This window comes from Elephantulus edwardii, unplaced genomic scaffold (assembly GCF_000299155.1).
Source record: "Elephantulus edwardii isolate Elephantulus edwardi_28Jun2011 unplaced genomic scaffold, EleEdw1.0 scaffold00007, whole genome shotgun sequence".
In the NCBI taxonomy this organism is placed as follows: domain Eukaryota; kingdom Metazoa; phylum Chordata; class Mammalia; order Macroscelidea; family Macroscelididae; genus Elephantulus; species Elephantulus edwardii.
The window spans coordinates 17,754,604-17,759,557 of record NW_006399757.1 but is presented as its reverse complement, the minus strand read 5'-3'; the positions used below and the strand labels follow the sequence as shown (position 1 = coordinate 17,759,557).

The 4,954-nt window shown below is 37.9% G+C and overlaps 1 pseudogene; it reads left to right on the top strand.

The window, feature by feature from the left end:
• The window catches only part of LOC102854994, a 188,072-nt pseudogene extending 186,924 nt beyond the window's left edge, over positions 1-1,148 (top strand).
• Positions 1,149-4,954: the final 3,806 nt, after the last annotated feature.

Below are 4,954 nucleotides of genomic sequence, written 5' to 3'. Positions count from 1 at the left end.
TATTGTATTGTATTATATTATATTCTCAAATGTATTGAACAGAAATGTACAAAATATAAGCATAAAATGTAAATTTACTATGGCAGTTCTAGGAAACTGACACAGGCAAAGGGCAAGTCCTAGAAATGAAGAAAGACTTGAGTCTCTAGTTTAAGGGCTTCAAAGTGTAAAAACAGCACAGTGGCAGTTAGTCTCACCCCATGTTGGAAGGTGAAATGGAGAAAGTCACCCAGAGCCATTAGCGCTGAATCCCCACGAGCAGTAATTGTTATGCTCAGTATTCACCAGGCAATTGGCCAAGATACCAAATTATCAAAATCTTCAACGGCAGCTCCCACCAGGATTTATCTCAGAAAATTTCCTACTGTCTGGGCCTGGAGCTTGGCAAGGTGGTGACTAAGAAATTCAGCAACCATGACACCCGCGTAGAAATTGGTGAGAGTGTGTGGAGATGTCCACATTGTTCAGAGCGGCTGTGAAATCAACCGCCATCTAATGGAGCTTCTGATGCTGATCAATCCTGCAAGGTCACTTCAGCCAGCAGGGTTACAACAGTTATCCTGTGCTTCCCTCACGCCCAGCACTGTAAAAAGGCTGAGAGCCGGGCCCCAATGCCCACCAAACTTGTTGCCAATATGCTGTCTACATCAAGAGAGGATCATATTATCACCATGGACCTACATGCGTCTCAGATCCAGGGCTTTTTTGACATTTCCGCAGACTATTTGTACACAGAGCCTCGTGTCCTGAAGTAGACTGAAGACTCTGAGTGGAGGAATAGCACCATTGTCTTGCCCAATGGTGGTGGATCTAAGAGAGTGACTTCCATTGCAGATCAAGTGAGTGTTGATTTTGCCTTGATTTACAAAAAACAGAATAAGGCCAGTGAAGTGGATCTCATGGTGCTCAGTGGGAGATGTGAAAGTCCAGGTAGCTACACCAGTGGATGACAGAGCCAGCACGTGCGGTACCATCTGCATTGTCAGGCTGAAGCTAGCAGAGTTTATGCCACCTTGACTCATGGACTCTTGTCTTGACCAGCCATTCATTGCACCAACAATGCATGCTTTGAAGCAATGGTAGTCACCAACGCCATCCCTCAGTCATGTCCATTTATGATAGAACTTCTGAGTCATATATTATTTTAAAATAAAAAGAAAAACAACCTTGCCCATTGTTTTCACATGTAATTTGATTAAAAAAAAATCATCAGAAGACCCTTTCCTACCTTGCTCCAAAACAGCTTTCCACCTTTCACATCAAGTATAATAGAATTTATCTCAAATTGGGGAAAAGCAGATTGAGATTGATTGTTTCCCTTTGACTTCTTGGATGATTTTGAACTTGAACCATGAACTAGAGCTCATCCTGCAAAATGTCAGACTTGTGAGGCTATTGTGTACAGATGTTTGAATGTGACTGGGAGGATTTAAAGTACTTTGAAATGTGAACACTTCAGAATTTTCTTTATTAATCATAACAGAAAACAAAGCCAACCTGTTTCCCTGTGCCTTCCACATATCTCACTATGAATTACAAATCTGTCAAGGTTTATGTTTAAATTACATCAAAAATTTGTCATTCTTAGGTCCCATCAAGTCAACCACTACTCAGAGTGACCTTAAGAGCAACAGATCTGAGCTTTGAACTATCCTGCACCATCCTCACAATCTCTGATATGGTGCATCCCATTGCTACAGTCACTGCAGCGATCTGTTTTATTGAGACTCTTCCTCTGACCTCCACTGTTGCCAGTGTGATACTATATTCCAAGAAATGACCCCTTCTGATAACATGCTCAAAGTATGTGAAATGAAGTTTTATCATCTTTGCCTCTTAGGAGCACCCTTGTTGTTATTCCACAATACATTTATTTGTTCTTTTAGTGATCCATGGGAGTCTGCGAATTGCTCCAGAATGTAGAGAAGCCAAACAAATGGTAGAAATACTGATAGAAATGAGATAAATAGTGCCACATAATAGTATGCAGCACTCAGGAGCAAAGATTTGGAAAAAATGCTGTCTAGTAATAAAGAGGTTAGAGAGCATTATTCTGTGTGAACTAACTCAGGCACCTAAGAACAAATACTGCACAAAACCATTATTATGAAAGCAGAAGGATAACCAGGAAGATGTGTGTGGATATTCAAAGGAGGGGGCAGGGCGGCTGAGGGTGAGGAGAGGAAGAAATCACAGGGTTGCAGAGTTTAGAGGGTGGAAGGAGGGGAAGGAAAAATAAACCAATACAATATACATGAATAAAACATAAAGTAAACAATTTATTGCGTGCAAACCAATTTTTTAAAAAATGAAAAACAGATACACAGACGATTTCAAAGGTCAGCTCGAGAAGACAAAGCAAATCAATACAAGGAAATTTGCAACGAGCTGGAAAGTAAAGCATAAAGGAAGAATATGCTCATGTAAATTCAAGCCTCTAGTCATGGTACTGAAGGAGTCTATGGATATAATCTTGAACTGTGTAGGAAGCATAAAGAAAAAGATGGAAAGAATATGAAGAGTCACTGTAACAAAAACAATTGGAGGATGCTGAACCACTTCAGGAAGTTGCATATGATCAAGACCCAGTGGTAATCAAGACAACCCCAAATACAGATCAAGACAATCCCAAAACAATTGTGATTGTTGGTCCCTTCATTAAGGCAGTAGTCTCAGCTCTAAACTTGAGCAGCCATTGGAGGGACTTATGATAGGAGAGGCAGGAAGCAGCACTGTACAAAATACGCTCTAAGGAGAAAGAAAACTACCCCGTTGACATCTAGTTGGAGACTGTGTATCCTGCACTCAGTTTCCTTGTGCCCATTCTTTTAGATTTGGTACAACCCTCAACCATCTTCACAGTTTGCTGGCCAAGTGATCTTGGCCCCAAATGATTAGTATAACTTAGTATTCTAAAAAGCAGAACTCGTTTCCTGCTATGAATTACTTAACACGGTGTTGGTGGTGTTAGATACTTTATTTTCATCTTCCTTGGTCTTCTATGTGCACAGTAAGATATTTTAGGAAGAAATGCATTTACATTCTTTTAAATATCCTCTCTCTTCTTGAATCCGTTTGGCCTCTTAAGTGACCCTACAGCTCTGTTAAAATGATTTATGTCATTGTCTCTTTAGAAGAAATAAAATCTCTGTACATTGGGCATGGAAGGAGACCATATACCTAGACATATTAAATGAAATTTCTGATGGCCAAGAATATAGAGAACAGCTCAAAAAGCCTCTAAAAAGTAAAAACTTTCTAGATTTAAAGAAATACTATTAAGATTACCATCAGGCTTCTCATTTTGAACATCTGAGCAATCAGCAATTCTAAAATAATATTATATAGAACTTATATTTCTGATCCCATCCAAACTGTATTTTAAGTTTCAGAACAAAATGAGATTATTTTGGTATATGAAAAGACTCAAATCATTACTTTGAATGCTTTCCTAAAGTGTTAAAAACACAGACATGAAAAATAAATGCAATCAAGAAGAACAAACAACAAAAACAATAGTAAAAAGAAATAAAGGACACTGGATTAGAAATTTACTTTTCACGTATAGTTTACATTTTGGCATTTTTGAAGGTCAAATTCACATAGAAATAAAGTCATCACATAAAATATATTTTAAAAAATCATTTAGAAATTAAATTCCAAATGATATCCGCAGAACATGCAGGTTGAATTAGTTTACGCATGCTAAGGCCCTTGTCTAGTTTGAAAGGGAGGTCACTGACATCAATTAAGTACTGGTTTTGTAGAAAATCTTGAGTTTAACATGTTTTCTAAAATTAAAAGGCATAGTCTGTAGACAGATGTGCTGCTAGCCTAAATGTTGGCTATGCCTCTCTGGTGGTTCAAATTCACTAGTGGATAATCTCCTCCCAAGTGATTTTACAGCCTCGAAAACTCAATGAAGAGTCCAATCTCACTTGATAGTAATGACAGAAAATGAAGAAAACATGAGATGGACAACTTCCAAACTTCTAAACAAGCTAAGTGGTGGAAAAGCACAAGCAAAACTAAACAAAGTTAGCAGAAAATAGCATATAAGTGAGAAATAAAACAAAAAATACTAAATATGTGTTATTTAAATCAATAGTTCCCTCTATATAATCTAAAATAGATTATCAGAGAAGATAAGACCTTTGACCATAAAGGGATGGAGGAAGATTTTGCAAGTAAATACTAACAAAGACAAAAGAATGTCTTTGTATAAAAACAAAACTGAAATGTAATTTGCTGATTTAACCTACTAAGGAAATGTTCATTAGGAACATTTAGGAAACTAACCATTAGTTGTGCACTAACAAGTTAGCAGGGATCTCAGGTGGCCTAGTAATAAGCAACTGTGCTGTCATCTCAGAGGGATTCCTTCAAACTCACCAGCTGCTTGATGAGAGAAAGATGGGCAATCTCCTCCCATGAGATTAACTGTCTTTGAAAAACCCACTGGAGGGTCAACTATGAATAGGTGCCACCTCAACAGTACACAACAACTAGAAGTTATCATTAAATATAAATGGAGAAAGACTTTGAGATTGTAGAAGAAATGAGGCGATTTTAACATTCTGTCACAAATTATTAAAAAATAAGATGTAAGTAACTCCACTCTCATAATTCATTTAATTAATCAGAAAGGTTTTTTTCCAAGCATGCTTGAAACAAATATTTACAGTGTTACAGACGTAGCTGACCCTCTAGTGGGTTTTCAGAGGCTTTAAATCACATAGGAAGAGATTGCCATGTTTTTCCTGTACAGCAACTAGAGGATTCACACTGCATGACTTAGGCTGACAGCACAGGCCCTTACCACTATGACACCAGATTTCCCTATATATTTGTACACAAATACACACACACACATGTGTGTGTGTGTGTGTGTGTACATATGTAATGTATATGGGCTCAAGTGTGTCAAAGGTGATGAGGATGGCACAGAATAGGG